This window comes from Rhinolophus ferrumequinum, chromosome 7 (assembly GCF_004115265.2).
Source record: "Rhinolophus ferrumequinum isolate MPI-CBG mRhiFer1 chromosome 7, mRhiFer1_v1.p, whole genome shotgun sequence".
Classification (NCBI taxonomy): domain Eukaryota; kingdom Metazoa; phylum Chordata; class Mammalia; order Chiroptera; family Rhinolophidae; genus Rhinolophus; species Rhinolophus ferrumequinum.
This window is the reverse complement of record NC_046290.1, coordinates 75217175-75240713: the sequence shown is the minus strand read 5'-3', so window position 1 is coordinate 75240713 and position 23539 is coordinate 75217175. Positions and strand designations below refer to the sequence as shown.

Sequence of the window (23539 nt, the reverse complement as noted above, 5' to 3'; positions counted from 1 at the left end):
CATCGACCCAACTTCTGAATCCCTGAGCTTTCCTAAAAACATATCTGGAGTAAAATAAGGCACATAGCTTCAGGGAGAGGGTTTAAGTTTAGCACTTGGCTATAAGGGTCAGGACAGTTTCCAGTACTTGGCAAGGGAGCTGGGGACCCTTGAGAATTTACACCACATCATTTAGTGCCCTGGTATTCTCCCAGAGCCAATGTGAGCCCCATGGAGATTCTTTCCCCTTTCATCTTGGTGAATACTGCTACCGCTAATTTACACACGCCCTCACAAAAAAGAAGTATGCGAAACATTCAGGGGGAAATACTATAAACATGGTTAAAGATAGATAGAGAAAAAGTAGATCTATTTCTCTATAAAAAACTTGAAGTACAGAATGTTTTTCACCTGTAAAGGAGAATACTAAGAAGGAACTCAGTAACCAACTTCATATCTGGGTAAGATTACTAAAAGGAGAATAGTAAAATGCAGGACAGTGTGGTCCTGATGCTTCCTCTCCACACATGAGAGCAAGAGAACAAAATGGACGAAAAGAGACTCACAGACCAGGCAGGCTTAAGTCTCAACTTCAGAACTACAGATAAATTTGAAAATAAGATCAGATGAAGTAAACCTGTCAGAATTTGAAGATTAGGACAAAGAAACTCCTAGGATATATTCAGTCCTATGGTTCTGAAATTTTAAGTAAGCACAAAAAAGTTGTACAAATCAAACATATTCCCACCTGCCTAAGCACAACACATTTTTAACAGAGCCAGGAGGAGTCAGGAACTCGTATTGTAAATGCTAATAGATTAAAAAAAATTTTTGAACACATTTTTTAAAACTTTGGTGTGATAACACAAATAAAGAAATAGGTAGCCTAGAAATGGAATAAATGGAAGTAAATATATAATTCATCTTTCCTTATTTTTAATTGCTGTAAAAGACAACTATCTAAAGCAAAAATATCAACAATGCATTGTGTTTATAGCATATGTAAAAGTAAAATATATGACAACAATAGCACAGAGAATGGTGGGGAGAAATAGAGAAAATACTGTTAGGCCCTTATACTACTATGTATTAAGTAGTATGATATTATTTAAAGGTAGATTGATTAATTAAGGATATATATTCTCTAACCTAGGGCAATGAATAAAATAATTTTAAAAGAAAAATTAATAAAGCAACAATGGAGTTAAAATAGAATAATCAAAAATGAAATGCACTGGAGGGAAAAACATAATAAGAGATTGAAAAATAAAACAGCTAACAATACGGTGGATTTTACTCCAATCATAGTCATCATTACATTAAACGTAAACCTTATAAACACATCAGTTAAAAATAAAGATCATTAGATTGGATTGAAAAATCAAGACCAAACTACACGCTGTGTACAGAAACCCACATTAAATATAAAGTCGTAAATAAGTTGAAAACAAAATGATGGGAAAGAGATGCTACTATGCTACCACTAATCAAAAGAAAGCAGGAACAGCTATATTAATATCAGGTCAACTAGACTTTAGAACAAGGATAAAGAGAGAGATTATTTAATTACGAAGGGGGTCAATCCCCTAAAATGACATAACAAATGTAAAAGTGAATGCACCTGACAACAACACTTCAAAATACATGAAGCAAAAACTGATAGAACTGAAAGCAAAAATAGACAAATGCACAAATACAGTTGGAGACTTCAATATACCCTGTTGGCAATTGATAGAATAAAAATGTAGGCATTTTTTTTTTACTTAGGATGTAGAAGACGTGAACAGCATTATCAACTAAATGAACCTAACTGACATTTTGAGAGAACTCTACACAAAAACAGCAAAATATACATTCTCTTCAAAGTTAGAGGATTCATGTACTTGATTTCCAGATTTACTATAAAGCTACAGTAACCAAGGGAGTGGGACTGGAGATATAAACATGGAGACAAACGGAACAGAAAAAAGAATCCAGAAATTACCTTACACATATATGATTAATTGGTTTCTGATAAAGGTAAAAAGGTAATTCAGTGCAGAAAGGATAGTCTTTCCAACTATAAACAGTGCTGGAAAAAACAAATACCCATGTGCAAAAACCCCCAAATCTTTATCTATACCTCACATCATACAAAAAAATTACTTAAACAGATCATAAACATAAATGTAAAACCTAGAATTCTAAAACTAAACATAAGAGAAAATTTTGTGACTTTAAGTTAGGCAATGATTTCTTACATACAAAACCAAAAGCATAGTGAATGAAAGAACAAATAAATAAATTGTACTTCATTTAAATTAAGAATAGTTGTTTTGAAACTCACAGACAGGGAGAATATATATACAAATCACGTATCTGATAAAGGACTTGTGTTTAGAATATAAAGAACCTTAAAGCCCAATAATAAGAAAATAAGCAATACATTTTAAAAAATGGGCGGTGAGCATACAATGTGATATACATAGATGATGTATTATAGAATTGTACACTTGAAACCTATGTAAATTTACCATCCATTGTCACCCCAATAAATTTAATTAAAAAACAAACAAACAAACAAAATGGGCAAAAGATTTAAACATATACTTCACCAAAGAAAACATATGGATGGAAAATAAATACAAGGAAAGACGTTGAATATTATTAGTCATTAGAGAAACACAAATTAAAATCACAGTAAGATACAACTAACTACACACTTACTTTGACACATTAAAAAAAGGGAGAGAGAGAATACCATGGGCTGGCAAAGATGCAGAGAAATAAAACTCATAGAATGCTGGTGGGAATGCAAAATATTAGAGCCACTTTGGAAAACAACTTGGCAATTTCTTATAAAATTAAGAATACTATATGAACCATGCATCTCACACCTAAGTATTTACTCAGGCGAGATGAAAGCTCTGTTCACTCACAGACTTGAACATGAATCTTAATAGCAGCTTTTTAATAATCCTCAGAAACTACAAACAGATCTTCTGGTCTAGATGGCAGAGTAAGTAAATGCTGTGATCGCCTCCAACCACAACTAAACTATAGAACAATTATTATTGAGCCCCTCTCAAGAAGCCCCAGAACCAACACATCCAGTGGCCAGCTTCAGACCACACCAAGCATGACCCAACCACCACCAGAAATGACACGCCCAAACAGCAGAGTTGGCAGGCACCAGAGCCCCGCTGAAGCAAATCCTGCTCTGTGTGATCAGCCCCTGAACAACAGCTCCACCACTGTAGTCATGGCCAGTCCTCACAACCAATCAGACAGAGGGTCGATCCTTCCCATTGATATATCAAGAGCAATCAAAGCTCAACTATAACAGGAGAAGATACACAACCTACTCAAGGGACACACCTGGAGCACCCAGCTCAGGTGACCAGGGAGACTGATCACTGGGCCCCACAGGACACCTACAACATAAGGCCACTCTACCAAAGCCGGGAGACATAGAAGTTCTACCCAATACATAGACATAAACACAGAAAGGCAGCCAAAATGAGGAGACAAAGAAACATGCCCCAAATTAAAAAACAGAACAAAGCTCCAGAAAAAGAACTAAGCAAAATGGAGACAAGCAATCTACCAGATGCAGAGTTCCAAACACTGGTTATAAGGATGCTCAATAATTTCAGTGAGAACTTCAACAAAAAGATAGAAAACATAATAATGGAGATTAGCAAATATTTTATAAAGAACCAACAAAAATAATGACTACAGTCACTGAAATGAAGACTATATAGAGGGAATCAATGTAGTAGATTAGGTGAAGCAGAGTGTCGAATCAGCAATTTGGAAGATACCGTAGCAGAAAACAACCAATCAGCAAAAAGAAAAAAGGATCCAAAAAAAATGAGTTTTTTGGGGGATCTCTGGGACAACATCAAGTATACCAACATTTATATAATAGGGGTAACAGAAGGAGAAGTGAGCAAGGATTTGAAAACCTATTTGAAAAAATATTGCCTGATAATTTCCCTAACATAGTGAAGGAAATAGATATGCAAGCACAGGAAGTGCAGAGAGTCCCAAACAAGATGAACCCAAAGAGGCCCACACTAAGACACATCACAATTAAAATGCCAAAGGTTAAAGACAAAGAGAGGATCTTAAAAGCAGCATGAGAAAGCCAACTGGTAACTTATAAGGGAGCTCACATAATATTGTCAGCTGATTTCTTAACTTTGTAGTCCAGAATTGATTGGCACAAAATACTCAAAGTGATGAAAAGCAAGGACCTACAACCAAGATTACTCAGCAAAGCTGTCATTTAGAATCAAAGGACAGATAAAGACCTTCCCAGACAAGAAAAACCTAAAGGAGTTCATCACCACCAAACCAGAAATGTAAGAAATGTTAAAGGCTTTCTTTAGGAAGAAGGAAAAAAACGATCAAAAATAAGAATAATAAAATGCCAATACCTACATAGCTATCAACAACTACTTTCAACGTAAATGGATTAAATGCTCCGAAAAAGACACAGCGTGGCTGAATGGATAGGAAAACAAGACCTTTACATATGCTGCCTACAAAAGACTCACTTCAGATTGAAAGACACATACAGAGTGAAAGTAAAGAGATGGAAAAGGATATTTCATGAAAATGAAAACAACAACAAAAAAAGTTGGGGTAGCAATACTTACACCAGACAAAATGGACTTGAAAACAAAGGCTATAACAAGAAACAAAGAAGGACCCAATAACTCCCCTTCTGGGTATTTATCTGAAGAAACCCAAAACACTAATTTGAAATGACACATGTGTCATATGTTCATTGAATCATTATTTACAACAGCCAAGATATGAAAGCAACCCAAGTGCCCATTAATAGATGAATGGATGAAGAAAATGTGGTACATATATACAATGGAATATTACTCATCCATAAAAAAGAATGAAATCTTGTCATCTGCAACAACACGGATGGACTCAGAGGGTATTGGACTAAGTGAAGTATGTCAGACAGAGAAATACAAACACCATATGATTTCATTTATATGTGGAATCTAAAAAACAAAATAAACAAACAAAACAGAAACAGACTTATAGATACAGGGAACAAGCTGACGGTTGCCAGATGGGAGGCGGGGTTGGGAAACTGGATGAAAAAGGGGAAGGGATTAAGAAGTAAAGATTGGCAGTTACAAAATAGTCACGGGGATGTAAATACAGCATAAGAAATATAGTCAGTAATATTGTAATAACTATGTATGGTGCCAGGTGGGTATTAGACTTACCAGGGGATCACTATAAATTATATAAATGTCTAACCACTATCCTTTATATTTGAAAACAATATAATATTGTAAGTCAACTGTAATTGAAAAAATATATATATTTAAAAAAACTGCAAACAACTCCAATATTCCTCAGCGGAGAAATGGATTAACAATCTGTGACAGAACCATATATTTGAGGACTACCCAGAAATAAAAAGGACTGGGGTACACACAATAGCTTGGATGATTCTCTAATGTCATATTCTAAGTGAAAGAAGCTAGGTTCAAAAGGCTATGTACTATATGACCCCATTTATATAATATTCTTGCAAGGACAAAACTATAGGCACAGAAAATACATCACCGGTTGCTGGGGGCTCAGAGTTGGGGGGTTTGACTACAAATGAGTATGGGGGAATTTTTAGCATGATGGGATTGTTCTATATCTTGATTGTGGTGGTGTTTACACAACTATAAACATTTGTCAAAATAGGTAGAACTGTACAATAAAATAGATGAAATTTACTGTATACATATTATAACTTAATAAAAATACAGTAAAAAAAAAACTTTTCCAAGGAAACCACATTGTTGAAAGGTAAATTTAAAAACCATATACTGTTTTGTAGACCTGAAACTAAAAAAAAAAACACAAAAAAAAACCCAAAAACCCGCCAGATTACCAAAATGTAGCCTATAACGTTCAACTCATTCGATTTTTATTTCATGGTAACTGGTAAAATTTTGAAAATATAAAAGAAAAAGGAAATACAAGGGGAAAGTGATTTGCAAACATTGAAAAAACTAAAAATCTAATTTTAGTTTCTATATCAATTGAAAAATAATATTACTCAAGAAATCACATAAAGGAAAATATATTAAATAGCATCCCTTCCTTAATTTCCTTATCACATTATCAATAATTTCAATATATAAATCATTGTCTTAGCAAAAGCTTTAAATTTTTTTTAACAAAATGCACTTTTGACTGATCAACTTCAGGAGACAAGTATATTAGACTTAACTCTTCAGTTTTTAATTTATTTTTAATTTTGTATATGAGAAATCTATTAATAAAGTCCAATTTAATTTTGCAAGGTAATGGACATATTAATATTAAAAGACCATTTAATTTCTTCCAGCTTCATTGAGAAATAATTGACATATGACATTGTGTAAGTTTAAGGTATAAACCGTAATGATTTGATATGATTTTGCATATATTGCAAAATGATTACCAAATAACAATGTTAGTTAACATATCAATCACTCACACAATTACAATTTTAGAAATTACTTTTTAATGGATGAAAAGATTAATTTAAAAAAACAGAACGGCCAAAATAAATTTATATAAAAATAATATTTTAGTAATTTTTCAAAAATATAATCTACATTGTTTGTTGAAATTAAGTGATTAGCATAAAGTGTGTAACTATAATTTTAGGAAGGAACCATATTGTCGATATGTTTATATAAAAATAAAAATTATTGTGCACATTAAGTTTTAATATAGAAAGAACATTTTGTTATCGTGTTGTATCCTCATTTCAAAAATAGATTATGTAAAGAGAGTCACTGTAAAATTTCCTGAGGCCAAAATTGATTATCGATGAGAGGATATTACATTCATAGAGTTATTCAACTGGGGAAAAAGAACTTCACTACTCATGTCTATTCATTTATAACATATTCTTTAAAAAAAAGGCCAAGGAATATAGAAATTATTCCAGTTAGAACTTTTTCGGCTGTGATTTGATGAGAAAGAAAATCAGTACTCCTTGGGAGTCTGAGCCTGAGTTCTACTTTCACATTGGTTTTCTTTAAAAGAAATTTTGGCAAAACCATTTTTCAGCTCTAGCGTTGTCTAACGTGGTTGTTTATATGTTTTAAAAAAAAAGTTAAAGGCAAAAAGCTCAAAGTGTACAGCATCAAGTTTCATTTCAGAGAAAGTAGTGAAACTTGTAATGTGTTTGAAAAATCATGTGTAATCAACTGTAATACTATGCATATGCTATTTTATATGCATATAATACAGAGGGTGCCAAAAAATGTATACACATTTTAAGAAAGGAAAACAACTGTATCAAAACTGTAATACTCAATATATACTGACAACAAAAGATGAATACAAGTCACGTTTGACTTCTGCAATTACAAGAGGTGCTCAAAGTGGTTACCATCAGTATAATTTTAATACAGTTTTTTCCTTTCTTAAAATGTGTATACATTTTTTGGGGGGACCCTCTGTATAATATGCACACATATTACAAACCCGGTAAAGATGTTAAAAAGCACCTGTGGGTACCTGGCACTGTGTGCCAAACTTATGGATATGAGGGAAAAGCTCCAGATATGTTTATTTGTCTGGAGACATTTCAAGTATAGAGTCCTTTGCTACCACATTTAGGGCTACTGAGTACAAAAAGGGGGGGGGGTGCTTTTACCCTACAATTCATCTTTACATGTTCCTTATGCCCAACATTTAAGGAACAACTCTCAAAATTTTTTCACCTCTTTTAACACAGGTTTTTTTCTTTTTTTTTCATGATCTCACTCTTTTATTCTCCCCCTTTACCTCCTTTCTTCTTTTAAGGAATGAGAGATTGGTTTAATTTTATTTTTTCCTCCAAAAGAAACCCAAGTGCATTGACATAACTGTCTAGCCACCAGCTGAGAGATAGATACTCAAATGCATTTAAAGGGCCAGGTAGAGATCAAATCGGATTTGAAATGGAAGCAGGATATCAGACATCTGGAATCAATGTTTTAGGGAATCAGGATGAGACTGCGCATGTTAAGATATCTTAGCATCATGGGCATTCTCCCATCAAGTCAGATTATAAATCAGACTGATTTTCTGTGGAGAGAACCTAGTGGGACATTTGGGATTGTTTGGTTTGAAGCAACAGAGCTAGGATTCCCCTGCCGTCAACCTACAACTTGCTCTTCGGAAATGCAAGAGAACTTCAGATACGGAATCTCTTAAAAGATAGAAGTCGGGAACCACTGTTGACTACTGTTTATGGACTCCATCTGCGTCTCTGCAATGACATGATTCATAGCCATGTAAAACTGTCTTTGCTAAGGGTATTAGGCCTCAGAAGTTATTGAAGAGTTTCATTTTCTATTAATCGGAGGGGAATTGAAGTGGAACCAAAGAATCTTGTTATCTTTTTCTAATGTTGAAGGGGCTTGGTTAAAGAATATAGCTATATCAAAATATTAATCAGTTTTAAACATCTTAATGCATTTAGTTCTTGTTCTTCTGTTTGTTTTGCATTTGATTTTTAACGTTTTTTTATTTTTCTTTTCAATCTGTGTATGTGCTTGCAGGAACGAGTCTCCTAACGCTCATTACAAAAAGGATTTAAAAGCAAAGCTGTGATTTATAAGAACTGTCAATCATATGTTGAAAAGATAATGTGTGCAATTCTACATATCATTGTATTTCTTCCACATGATTGACTTGCTATTATTTAACAAGCCTACTCTTTTCATTGATTTTCTAAAAAATTAGATGAATTATGAAGGAAGACTGGTTGTAACCTCAAAATTGATTCTTCTTGAAGGTGAAAGTAGAGTCATATTCAGGAATAGGAACCTGAAAAAGTCAAAGTCTCTAAGTGTTTAATGTCAGCATATATTTTTCCCCATTCCAGTGACAGTTTTTCACTCTCCATCTCTGTCAGCTTGCCACTCCTTAATGCTCTTCAATACGTGAGTATTTCAAACTGTTCTTTTATCACCAAAGAGAAATCTGAACCTTAAACCAATAAATAACAGAAGGAAAACTGCTGAAATGATTTAATTACTGATTTGGCATTTTTAATCTACAAGCTGAACAATAGCTAACCTTTAGAATGTAAAAGTTGTTATTAGACCTGGAGGTTTTCCAAGTCAGTTAAATATTACAGTCTTAAAGTATCTCTCAAAAATATCATTTCAAGGAATGATATTGAATCCCAGAACTTACGTCGTCCTTAAGCCCGAGGTTTTAATAAGCTTGGGTTTAGAGTCTGTCCATATCCTCTACCTTCTCTTGCTAAATCCTGTAGGGGGCAAGGACAAGCACCCCATTTTAGTACCTGGGTTATGTCATATCCTCCTACTTGGGATTGTTTCTTTTATTTTAAAATGTACTTATTTTACTCTCATTTTTTTAAATTAAAGTTTATTGGGGTGACAATTGTTAGTAAAGTTATTAATACATAGGTTTCAAGTGTACACTTTGGTAATACATTATCTATAGATCATGTAGATATAGAATTCTGGGCTGACAGATTTTCCCCACAACTTTAAAGGTATTGTTCCACAGTCTTCTGGCCTCCATTTGTTTCTGATGAGGTATTAGCCACCATTCATATCATTGTATCCTGTTTATACTGTATGTTCTTTGGTGGCTTTACCTTCATCTTCGTTTTTTGGCTTTTGACTACTACATGCCTATGTTTTGTTTTCATTTATTATGCTTGCTGCTCAATGAACTTCTTGGATCTACAATATTTTTTGCCAAATTTGGAAAATGTTTCCCTATTATTTATTTAAACTTTTTTTTTTTTCCTGCCCAATTCTTTATCTCCTCTCCCTCTGTGACACATATTACATGTAGAGTAGCCTTCTTGGTATTTTCCCACAAGATTTTGAGGCTTTGTTCCTTTTTACCAGCTGTTTTTATCTCTATTCTTCAAATGAGATCATTTCTATTGATTTGTCTTCAAATTCACTGATTTTTTTTTCTGCAGAATTTTATATTTCATATTATGTACTTTCCAATTCTAAAATATCCATTAGGCTCTTTTTTATCGTTCCCATTTCTGTGCTGAGATACCCCATATGTTTACTCATTAGGCCCACATTTTGTTTCATGTTCTTGACTGTATTCACCATTGTTGTTTTATACTCCTTATCTGCTCATGCCAACATCTGGGTCATTACCAACTTTATTTGATTGATTTCTTCCCTTGATTACAGGTCCAATTTCCTTCTTCTTTGAATGTCTAGTACTTTTTGTTTTTGATTGCGTGATAGACATTTTAAGTGGTGCATACTAGGAAGTCTGTATTATATTATTTTCTATTAAAGGGATTTTTAGTGGCAGGCAGTTAAATAGTTACAAATCTTTTTGATACTGTCCAGTTTGGTTTTAATTGTTGTTAAAGTAGATAGATCTATTTGGGTTTTGTTGTTGGTCCTATGTCATGGTCCTTCTCTAGGGTGTGGTCTTTACTCCCAAGGAGTGACCTTTTCGAAGTTTCGATCACAGATGTAAGATGCTCAGTAAAGTCTCTTCACCCTCAGCCAGAGAGGCGGTGTCTTCCACCAGTACATGCCTATGTTCCCTCTGATACGTCTGTCAGCATTCAGCTTCTTCACAGCTGCTCCTGCTTGGCCTCAGAAAGTCTCACCATACATTGCTCCCAGTTAGAAAGCCAAGGTGAATGTAGGCACCTGTGTTCTCCTTCTCAGGGATCACAGCCCTACAATGCCGATTGTTCAGTGCCTGAAAACAATCGTCCCATGCAATATGTCCAGGTAATTGGTGGGAGAAGGGCAAGTGCAGTACCTGGTACTCCATCATTGCCAGAGCAGAACTGCTCCCTTACAGTTTTAATTTCTATCACCTTATTGAGTCAGAAACAGATATTAGTGTAGCAAGAGAGAAAAACAATATGTTTATTATTTTTGCATTTATTAATAGTATATTACAAATGTTGACAAAGCTTGTGACTGAAAGAGATTAGCATGTGATAAGTCTACAAGAGCAGAATTAAGAAATTCTTCTTTGGCATTCCAGGCAGCTTTTTAAACATCAACAGCTTTTGTTGTTGTTTCTGGAGAAGAAAGGAATTTCGAGGCATGAGATATAATTGTATTATGCCAAAACACTGGGCCTAAGAATTTTTCCTGTTCAATAGATGATCAAACAGACATATTTTAGGACAAAGTAACTAACCCATTTTAGATTGCTGGCCTTGAGACTACCCTCACTGCTGCTTCTAAAGGATTCATGAGGCTGAGAGCTGTACCAGATGGCTGATACAGACATGGAGGAAATTTCATCTCTCCCAGCTGTGCCTTAGTTTTGTCACTGGCATTCAGTGACATTTAGCATTTAATATTATGAAACTGAAAGGATTAGAAATGAGTATGATCACTCCTTCAAGAAGAGACTTACAGAAGCAAGGTTGGTAGCTTACTGAGCACACAGATAGGTTTTGTTTGGTCTGTACAGGGTCATTTAAAATGTAGTTTCTTGCCAACATTCAAATATTGAGAAATGTCATCAAAAAATTCAGACTGATAGCTTCTCTTGAATCTGGCAACACTGATTTTTAATTTGTGTCCAGCAGCAGGTGGTATGAGCTGAGCAGCAACGATCTTTCACAGAGGGCCAGTGGTCCCCTTACCAGTTTCCTTCATTTCCACAACATCCTATCTTCTGTGGCATATGCATTTACCTCCTCTGGTCTCATGAATATTCAGGAAGTGGGAATAGCTGGTAACCAAAGCAGGAAACTTTCTAAAGTCTGTTTTTCTGGAGACGTAGGTAGAATTATCAATTCACAGAATTTATTCCATGTCTCTGCTTTAAAATTCAGTTTAGTGATTAGAAGTCCTGGATTATTATTGCATTTCACTATATCAAAGACACCATCAATTTGAAGAGACATCATTACGTTATGGTCACTGAAAAAAGAAAAGCTGCTACCATTTGACAATGACATCCCATGGGCTGGGTGCTTCCCGATTGCAGAGATGTTAAATTGTGGAAGAGATTGTGCATTTTAACATCAATGAAAACTGGTAATATCCTATATAAATAGTAGTGCACATTAATGGAATGCTTTCTCAGTTACAAATCAATTTTACTCTCTTCATAATTCCCATTTCCATTGCCATAGCCTCTTAAATAGGCTCTAGGCCTAGTCTCACTCCCCTTCAGTCCTCCTCCATTTTGCTAACAGAATGATATTTCTAGAATAGAAATCCTATCATGTGTCTCCCATGTAGTTACTCTCCCCATGACAGTGAGAAGGATCCAGTTTCCTTCCCATGTCATGTGAGACCACTTACTACCTTGCCCTTCTCGTTTCCGGTCTCACCTCCTCTTGCCCTCCTTCTTGTATCCAGCAATACCCAATTCACTGAGTCTTTGAGCATGCAGCCCTTTTTGTTTAACTCATCTCATTCGATTTTCTGGCTAACAAGATTTTAGTCATTCTTTAATTCGGCGTGATCATCACCTCTTATGGGATACCTCCCCCATGGCACACATACCATGTACCTTTCATTCCAACCTAGAGTCTTTTGAAGCTAGCTTGGTCTACCTCTGCCCCTTCCTCTGCCTTGTGGCTTATTCTCATGCATGCCTGTCTAGACTGGAGCAAATGCCAGTGAAATGATGGCACCTCATAAGTTGATTCTACCCTTCACAGTACATTGTGCCTACCAAATGTTTAGACAGTTTTTTGTAATTAGATGTCAACTTTACAAATGGAGACATTTCACATTTTAAGAAAATTAAACCTAGATAGAAATGGCGGCAGTGAGGTGGGCTTCTTGAGTTCTACCACGGAAGTTACCACAAATTGAATATCAATAACTCATCAAAGGATTCTTTGTTCATCACACAGAACAGCTAAAAGACTCATACGAGGATTATCTGAAGGTGGGCAAACTGGGTAAGTGGGGGAAGATGGAAGGGAGAGGTGTGGAGACCCGCCTGTATCCGTATCCACAGCTGCAGAGATGCGGGGGGGAGGGGGCGGTGGGCGGTGGAGCAGGACGCAGACCAGAGATTGCAACAGCCAGGCTGTGGGCTCTTTCCCTGTGCCCCACAGTCCTGCCATGAGATCAGCATAGAGGACTGCAGTGCCCAGTGTTCAAGGCAGAAACCTCAGCTAAGAACTGTGGCTGGGCTCTCTCAGTCAGACAGAAATCCCTCCCCCCACTCTCCCACAGTAATCCTACCCCCACCATTCCAGAGTCTTAAGCTGGTCCTTGAATAGAGGAGTAATGTCAGATTACAGAGGAGCTGTAGCACTCAAGAACTGGAAAAAGCTGTTTTGCAGCTGTGACCTAGGGAAGAGGCTGGGCTGATTGTCCAGCTAGGTCTTATTTTCGGGGAAACACAGTATATATATATATACACATTTTCCCCTTTCTCCCTCTCTTCTTTTCTTCTTTGTTTCCATTTTTCTGTATTAATTTTTTTTGGGGGGGTGTTACTATTTTTTGTTTTGCCTTTTTTTAATAGTTCTGATATTTTTGTTTGTGTTGAGTGTTGGTTGTCAGTTGTTTTTACCTGTGAGTGTATTTGGGTTTTGTTGTTGTTGTTGCTGCTGTGCTTGTTGATTTGTTTTGTTCTGAAATCGCCCTGCACCAGGGCCCAGCCCAAGAGGCACAAGAACCAACACACTCAGAGGCCAACTCCAGATCAAAGCAAAGCATTACCGGGTTTGACCTACAAGTGACACACCCAAAGGGAATTCTCTACAGGCAGAAGAGCCCATATGGGTCAAGCCTCATCTGAGGGATCAACCGTCACACAGCAGCTCATACGCTATGGGCGTAGCCAATTCTCATAATTAGTCAGCCTGGGAGTCAACCCCACCTACTGACAAGCCAAAAGCAATTAAAGCTCAACTTCAACAGGAGAATACACAAAACACAAGGGACACATCTGGAACACACACACAGGAGAATAGGGAGACTGTGCAATTCAAATATAAAGGACACATACTACATAAATCCATCCTGCAAAGACTGAGAGATCTAGGGGATCTACCCAATATATCAAAACAACATAGAGTCAGCCAGAATGAGGAAATAAAGAAACGTCCCAAATAAAAGAACAGAATAAATCACCAGAATTAGAATTAAATGAAACTGAGGTAACCAACCTATCAGACACAGAGTTTAGAACACTGATGATAAGACTGTTTAAGGGATTTAGTGAGAATATAATGAAGGATAGAGAAATCATAAAAAACAACCAGTTAGAACTAAGGAATACAATAACTGAAATAAAGAACACACTTGAAGAACTTATCAGTAGGTTAGATGAAGCAGAGGATCACATCACTGATTTAGAAAACAAGATAGCAGAGATCAACCAAGCAGAACAACAAAAACAAAAAAGAATAAAAAACAATGAAAATAGTTTAAGAGACCTGTGGGATAACATCAAGCACAACAATGTGCACATCATAGGAATACCGGAAGGAGAAGAGAGGGAGCAAGGGATCGAGAACATATTTGAAGTAATAATGACTGAAAACTTCCCTAACCTGGTGAAGGAAATCAACATACAAGCCCAGGCAGTGCAGAGATTTCCAACTAAGGTAAACCCAAACAGGCCAACACCAAGATACATTACAGTAAAAATGGCAAAGGTTAAAGACAAAGAGAGAATCCTAAAAGCAGCAAGAGACAGACAAGGAGTTACTTACAAGGGAACTCTCAAATGACTTTTCTACAGAAACTTTGTAGGCCAGAAGGGAGTGGCAGGAGGTATTCAAAGTGATGGAAAACAAAGGCCTACAACCTAGATTGTTTTATCCAGCAAGGCTGTCATTGAAAATTGAAGAAAGATAAAGAGCTTCCCAGAAAAGAATTATCTGAAAGAATTCATTACCACAAAACCAGTATTGCAGGAAATGTTAAAAGGGCTTCTTTAAGCAGAAGAAAGATGAAAACATTCTAACTAATGAAAACCAGAAATACAAATAACAAAAGGTGAATAAATATGTACTTATCAATAATCACTTTAAATGTAAATGGATTAAATGCTCCAATCAAAAGACACAGGGTGGCTGAGTGCATAAGAAAATAAGACCCTTGCATATGCTGTATACAAGAGACTCACCTCAGATCAAAAGACACACACAGGCTGAAAGTGAAGGGATAGAATAAGATATTTCATGCAAATGGAAATGAAAAAAAATCTGCAGTAGCAATACTTATATCTGACAAAACAGACTTTAAAATGAAGAATATATTAAAAGAAAAAGAAGAGCACTACATAATAATAAAGGGGTTGATCCAACAAGAGGACATAAGCCTAGTAAACATCTATGCACCCAACATAAGAGCACTTAAATATATAAAACAGATATTGATTGACATAAAGTCAGAGATCAACAGTAACACTATCATAGTAGGGGTCTTCCACACAGATCCTCCAGACAGAAAATCAGTATGGAAACAGTGGCCTTAATCGGTACATTGGACGAGTTGGATTAAATCAATATTTGTAGAGCTTTTTACCCCTAAGCTGCATAATGTACATTCTTCTCGAGCGCAAATGGAACATTTTCCAAGATAGACCACATGTTAGTCTCAATAAATTTAAGAAAATTGAAATCATGTCAAGTGTCTTCTCTGACGACAGTGCTATGAAATTAGAAATAAATTACAAGAAAAAAACCAAAAGACAGAAATACATGGAGGCTTAATTACATATTACTAAATAATGAATGGGTCAACAACGAGATAAAGATATCAAATGATACCTTGAGACAAACAAAAATGAAAACACAATGAACCAAAATCTATGGGATGCAGCGAAAGTGATCCTAAGAGGAAAATTCATAGCAATGCAGGCCTACTTAAAGAAACAAGAAAAATCTCAAATTAATAGTTTATCCTTACTCCTAAGGGAGCTAGAAAAATAACAGCAAAATAAGCCCAAAGGGAGTACAAGGAAGGAGATAATAAAGATCAGAGGGGAAATAAATGAAATAGAGACAAAAAAAAAAAACCAAACAAAAACACACACACACACACACACACACACACAAAAAAAAAAGTGAAAAAGAGCAATGAAACCAAGAGCTGGTTTTTTGAGAAGATAAACAAAATTGACAAACGTTTAGCCAGACTCACCAAAAAAAAAAAAGAGAGAGAGAGAGAGCGATGACCCAAATTAATAAAATCAGAAAAAAAAAGAGGAGAAGTGACAACAGACCTCAGAAACACACACACACACAAAAATTAAGAAAATACTACCAGCAACTATATGCCAACAAATTAGACAATCTGGAAGAAATGGATAATTTTCTAGAGGCATACAACCTTCCAAGGCTAACTCAAGAAGAAACAGAAAATCTGAATAGACTGATTACTACCAGTGAAATTGAATAGTAATCAACAAGCTCCCAACAAACAAAAGCCCTCGACCAGATGGCTTTAAACGTGAATTTTACAAAACATTGAAAAAAGAATGATCACTTCTTCTCCTCAGACTATTCCAAAAAATTTAGATGGAGGGAAAGCTCCCAAACACTTTTTACAAGGCCACTATCATCCTGATCCCAAAATCAGACAAAGACATTACAAAAAAAAGAAAACTACATGCTGATATCCCTAATGAACATAGATGCAAAATTCCTCAACAAAATATTAGCGAAAAGAATTCAGCGATACATTAAAAAGATCATACACCATGATCAAGTGGGATGCATTCCTGGTATGCAAGGTTGGTTCAATATCCACACATCAATTAATGTGATACACCACAGTAACAAAATGAAAAATAAAAATCATATGGTCATATCAATAGATGCAGAAAAAGCATTTGACAAAATCCAGCAGTCATTTATGATAAAAACTCTTAAGAAAGTGGGAATAGAGGGATCATATCACAACATAATAAAAGCCATATACGATAAACCCACAGCTAACGTCGTACTCAATGGGGAAAAGCTATAACCATTCCTTTAAGATCAGGAACAAGACAAGGTTGCCCACTTTCTCCACTTTATTCAACATAGTTCTGGAATTTCTACCCACAGCAATCAGACAAGAAAGATAAATAAAAGGCATCCAAATGGGTAAGGAGGAAGTAAAATTGTCATTATATGTAGATGACATGATACTATATATAGAGAAAGAACCCCAAAGACTCCACCAAAATATTGTTAAAACTGATAAATGAATTTAGTAAAGTAGCAGGATAGAAAATTAATATTCAGAAATCAGTTGCAATTGTATATACCAATAATAAACTATCAGAAGAATAAACTAAGAAAACAGTCTCGTTTACAATTGCTTCAAAAAATATAAAATACTTAGGAATAAATTTAACCAAAGAAGTAAAAGACCTGTACTCAGAAAATTATAAGACACTGAAGAGAGAAATTAAAGAAGATACAAATAAATGGAAACACATACCATGCTCATGGATAGGAAGAATTAATATAAGTGAAACGTCCATACTGCCTAAGGCAATATACAGATTCAATGCAATTCCTATCAACTACCAAGGACATTTTTCACAGAAGTAGAACATACAATCCTAAAATTTATATGGAACCATAAAAGATTGCCACAGCAATCTTGAGAAATAAGAACAAAGTGGGAGGTGTCACGATACCTGACGTCAAATTATACTACAAGGGTATAGTAATCAAAACAGCATGGTACTGGCATGAAAACAGACAAATAGATCAATGGAACAGAATAGAGAGCCCAGAAATAAATCCATACCTATATGGTCATTTAATCTACAACAATGGAAGCAAGAATTTACATTGGGGTAAAGACAGTCTATTCAATAAATGGTGCTGGGAAACCTGGACAGACACATGCAAAAAATGAAGTTGGCCCACCTCCTTACACCATATACAAGAATAAATTCAAAATGGATTAAAGACTTAAATGTAAGATCTGAAACCATAAGACTCCTAGGAAAAAATATAGGAAGAAAATTTGCAGACTTTACCCTTAGTAATATTTTCACTGATATATTCCCTTGGACAAGGAAAGTAAGAGAAAAAATAAACATATGGGATTAGATCAAACTAAAAAGCTTTTTCACAGCAAAGAAAACCATCAATGAAACAAAAAAGTCATCCTACTGAATGAGAGAAGATATTTGTCAATGATACATCTGATAAGGGATTAATATCCAAAATTTATTAAAAAAAAATTCATTCAACTCAACACCAAAAAAACAAACTACTCAATTAAAAAATGGGCAGTGGATATGAAGGGACATTTTTCTAAAGAGGACATAACAGGTGGCAAACAGACATATGAAAAAATGTTCAACCTCACTAATCATTAGAGAAATGCAAATAAAAATCACAATGAGATACCACCTCATTCCAGTCAGAATGGCTATCATCAATAAATCAACCAACAACAAGTGCTGGCAAGGATGTGGAGAAAAGGAATTCCTCGTGCACTGCTGGTAGGATTGCAGATTGGTGCAGCACTATGGAAATCAATGTGGAGGTATCTCAAAAAAATTGAAAATGGAACTACCTTATGACCCAGCAATTCCACTCTTAGGTGTCTCTTCAGAGAAATCCAAAACACTAATTCAAAAAAATATATGTACCCCTATGTTTATTGCAGTGCTATTCACAATAGCCAAGACATGGAAACAACCAAAATGCTCATCAGTAGATGACTGGATTAAGAAACTGTGGTACATTTATACAATGGAGTATTACTCGGCCATAAAGAGGAATGAAATCTTACAATTTGCAAGGATATGGATGGACCTAGAGAACATTATGCTAAATGAAATAAGTCAGATGGAGAAGGACAAATACCATATGATCTCACTTATGTGTGTAATCTAAAGAATAGAATGAATGAACAGGCTAATCAGAAACAGTCTCAGAGATATAGAGAAAAAACTGAGAGTTGCTAGATGGGAGGGGGGTGGGGATGAAGGAGAAGGTGAGGGGATTAGAAAGCACAATCAGGAACCACAAAATTGCCACGGGGATACAAAGGACAGTTTGGGGAGTATAATCAGTAATGTTGTAAAGATTTTGTGGGGTATTTGATGTACACTTGTCTTGTTGGGGAGACCACTTCATGGATGGTATAGGTGCCTGACTGCTGCGGTGTGCACCTGAAGCTAAATAGTGATGGGTGTCGACTGTGGTTTAATATAAATAAACATATATATATATATATATATATATATATATATACACACACACACACATACATATATATATATATATTCACAGGATGTGGAGTGAAGCGCAGGGAATGGGGTCAGTGGAATTGTGGCAGCTATTTGTGATGTTGGCGGGGTGGTAGATTGGAGGAGGGGGTTGTCACTTTGTGAGGGATATAAATGTCTAACTATTACATTGTTTTGTACACCTGAAACTAATAATAATAATAATAAAAGAAAACTAAACCCAGAAACATGGGATTAGCATTCCTGGATGACTACAACCAGACAAATCAATGGTAGAGGCTGCCCCATCAAGATTAGGTATGTTTTCTACAGTGTGTCAGTAAACCCATCAGTCCCCCTGGTTTTGAATGTGTTTTTTCACCCACTTACAATATAGCCCTTGTCTCTGTAAGCATCAGAATCTGCAACTTTTGGTATAGACTGAGCTCCTTGTATGTAGATCTTATTGATCTATTTCCCCTGGTCCTAGCACAGAACATGGTATATACAGCTGGAGTTCTAGAAATATTTTACATATTGAATTGAATAATCTGATATGATAATCACAATAGCCCAGCGAAGAAGCAAGGTAGGTATTATGATTCACCACTGATAAAGAATCTACATTTTGAGAAGTTAATGTCTTACTCAAAAAGACATAGTTCATAAGAGGCAGAACTGAGACCAAACCCAAATCTCTGCTCCATGTTTTAGGATTTCTCGTTAAGACACACAGTCTTTTCTGGCTGTCTATCTGGAGACGTCATGAAACCTCCATACTTTTTCAACTGATAAATGAATCACTGTGTCCTCTGTATCTCCACCATTACAGAACTTATCATACATTGCTTTGTATTATAGTTAAGTGTATGCAAGTGTCTCCCTAATGTGACTTGATGATGAAAACCTGCGACTATCCAGTGCCTTTCATATAACAGACCTGCAATATCGACTTGGAGAATTTAAGGGTATTAAATGAATAATTCTCTATATTACATCTTTGTCATAATAATGCCTTAAATCCTACATGAAAGGATGGAAGGAAACAAAGAAAGAAAGGAAGGAAGAAAGGGAAGAGAGAAGGGTAGGAAAGAGGGAGAGAAGAAGGAAGGAGGGAAGGAAGGAAGGAAAAAAGGAAAGAAGAAAGGAAGAAAGGAAGGGAAAATAATATGATAAAAGAAGAAAAATAAAAATGCAGCCAAGAGTCCATTTTTACCTAGTTACTGTTTCCCACCTTTATCAACAGCATCTGTCATGATAAAACACATAAATTCATATTGTTTCTAACCCATTTAGGATTTTAAGTGTTAATTATATTATTATCATATTTACTTTCAGATTCTTGTATTTGTTTCTAACAGGACACAGTCACCTCTCTCTATAATGGTATCGTGTGTTTCTTTCATTAATGCCAAATTATTTGTTCCATTAGTGACATTTGATTACAATTTGAGTCAACCTTATCATTAGAAGTGATGCTGCTCTTCTGGACAGTGATGTCTGAATTGAATTGTTTCTAATTGCAGAGATTGGTATTTTCAGTTTGCTGGTCCCCTCCGCCCCCCATAAAAACACACAAACAAAAACACATTAATGTCTTCTAACCTCTTCCCCTTAGGTAATCAAGTTCAGACAGGAATAAAATAACTGTCATTAATGGTTATGTTAAGGTAATCAACTCTAAAAGAGTCTTATGCTTTATAAACAGTATTCAATGAGCCTCACTTACTCATTGAGCCTCCCAGAAAACAGGAACTATATTTGGGGTTTTCCTATCTGACACCTCCTGGGTCTGGCACAGGGATACTACCCAGCCACGTGGGTGATAGGAATTGTGAATCCAGTTAGCCATACACGTTGCCCACTTTAAATCCAATTGTGGAAAACTTGATCCTTTTTTTTTGGGCTATTTCTTACTAAGCCATTTCATGACATACTTCCTCCTAATGCAATTACTAAATTAATATACTTAGATAAACCAACCATTACTATTTATAATTCTCTTCCTGCCATAATAAAAGCTGGGGTTTGAAGGGATTCAGTAACTTGTGTAACCTGAATCAAGTTCTTCAGTTCTCTCTGCCTATTATACAAACCTGCCCTTCTTTCTTAGCAACCTATCTTCATACACTCTACTCTAAGATATTCTTTCAATACTTTTAATGCTTTTTTACGTGTTACTCCAATGGTTTTAGGACTCTGAATTTATTTGAAAAGAAAATGTAATTCAGACAATACAGAGCGCCTTATTCAATAATTATTAAGAATTTCAAAATGGTAATGACAAAGCATTAAATCAAGCGAGAAGCTCTTCAGAGTGCAGGAATCAGTGTGACTATACAAGTCACTTGCCCAGGAAGCCAGCCCTGGCCAGAGGCAAATCATTTAACCTCTACATTGCTCATCTGACCCTCAAATTTCTCATCTACAAAAATGGCCTCATCATACCTACCTTATCTCTCTCTGGGTCATTGTAAGGATCACACGAGATAAGTTCAAATGTTTGGTAGACTCCAAAACATTTAAAAATATATAAGTTTGTATTATAAACTTATTTGTTGATGTGCATGATGTTTTTTTCATTTATTTAACAAATATTATAAAATACTTCCTATAAACCCAGCTTGAAACAAATGAGCATTGCTTATATCCCAAATTCTTTCTTAAAACAATAGGCTTTACCATGATTTTATACCAATTGTGGACTTTGGGAAGTGAACAATAACATACCCCTTGGAACAAGAGTCTATTAAATCTACTTAAGCACAAATGGATGCCTTGAAATCACTATATAATGCAACTCAGCTTAAAATTACTATGTAATGTAACTCAGAAATTTTACATTTATTTTCTGACATATCCAGTGCCTGGGTCAGCCTGCCCCGTTTCACATGTCTCCCCACCTCCCTAGTTTCTGGGTAGAAATTCTCCTAGTGGATTATCTTATCAAATCCATTAGCAGGCACTACTTATTCCTTTATGCTGATATCAGAGTTCATGAAGAGGGAAAGCCTGAGGTCTCCTTGAGCTCTTGTGTATTGTTGGCAGGATCTCCCATCCTGTGGGAAGAGGGTTTGTTGTTGTTTTTTAAAATGTCTTGTCAGCAATTTTCCTGCATTTTGCCTTTGAGTTAAAAGCAAAGGAAACAAACTTCAATCACCTAGAAATTTCAAAATAAATTCCTATATATTCTTGATCCTCAAACCACAAAACAAGTCAGGGTACAATTACGAAAATAATTTTCAGTATGGAGGGAAAATGTCTCCACTTTTAGTTCTGGTCTGTTCTCACACAGCCTGGCAGGGAACAGTGACATAGCTATGAAACAGATTAGAATATTGCTATTCCTATCCCTGAAAATGTAATATTAATTAAAATTATAGATTCCTTGTTCCCGTGATTTATCAATGCCAGTATAGCATCGAGACAGTACAGGCTCTGAGTCCTTTTCCCTTGTAATAATGATATGGGAGAGCCCCTCATTATAAAAATTTTGTCTCCTTTTCCCTAGTTTCTTAGCTTTTTAGCCCCTACCTTTGATTACTCTTCTAATCAGTTTCTGAATCCTAGATTAAAGATTGCTCTAGCCTGAATCACAGGATGTTTCTCACCCTTGCTTCAGACTTCTTAAAAACCTGTGACTTCCCAATATCCCCCAAACCATTCCGGACCTAACTCTTGGATATTTCCATCCCAGAGACCAAATAGATTTTAACATTCCCCCAGGCCAGTAATCATTATCCAACCCATTCTGGGCCCAGCTCCTGGACAATTGGTGCCACTTAAATGACTGGTTGAATGGCCACAGTCTCTATAGAACTAACGGATTTTTTAAAATCGACTTTTCCTCATTTAGGGATCTTGGGGATGCGAAAGATGCCCTAACAAAATTTTCAGTCATGACCAAAGAAGCCAACGCAGTCTTCCAGGCTGATTTCAAGACCTCTTCCTCTTATCTGAGATCAGATAGAGCGAGAGTTCCGTGAATCGCTCAACAGGTAGGAACAGCTCTATGCCCCTGTCCAGCAGGAAGCAAATACAGAAGAAAAGACCTCCTGTCCCTCAACTTCCCATAGAGATTTTATGGGGATCATGTCTCTCAAGGGGAAAACAAGGCAGGCAGTTAGAGATAGGCATGGGGTCTCTGCATTACCACCCAAAAGATCTCCTCTCTCCAAAACTTCCTCTTTCCATTGTAAACAAATGGATACAAAATACCCAACTAGATTAGACCAGTCACTCCCACTTATGAAGCGGTAAAAGCCAAAACGACCTTCATTTCACCTGGGACTCATTATACCTTCATTATAATATTATACATATGCCCGGAACTTCATTATAACAAGACTGAATTCTGGGAAAGAACATGCGCAGTCTAAAAAGATGAGGTAATAATAGCCCTTCTTAATCA

The 23539-nt window shown here is 35.8% G+C and overlaps 1 protein-coding gene across 2 annotated transcripts in view; it reads right to left on the bottom strand.

Annotated features, from left to right (window-relative positions):
* CAMK4 (calcium/calmodulin dependent protein kinase IV) overlaps window positions 1-23539 on the bottom strand; it is a 203747-nt gene that overhangs the window by 97207 nt on the left and 83001 nt on the right. The gene's annotated exons all lie outside the window — the stretch shown is intronic.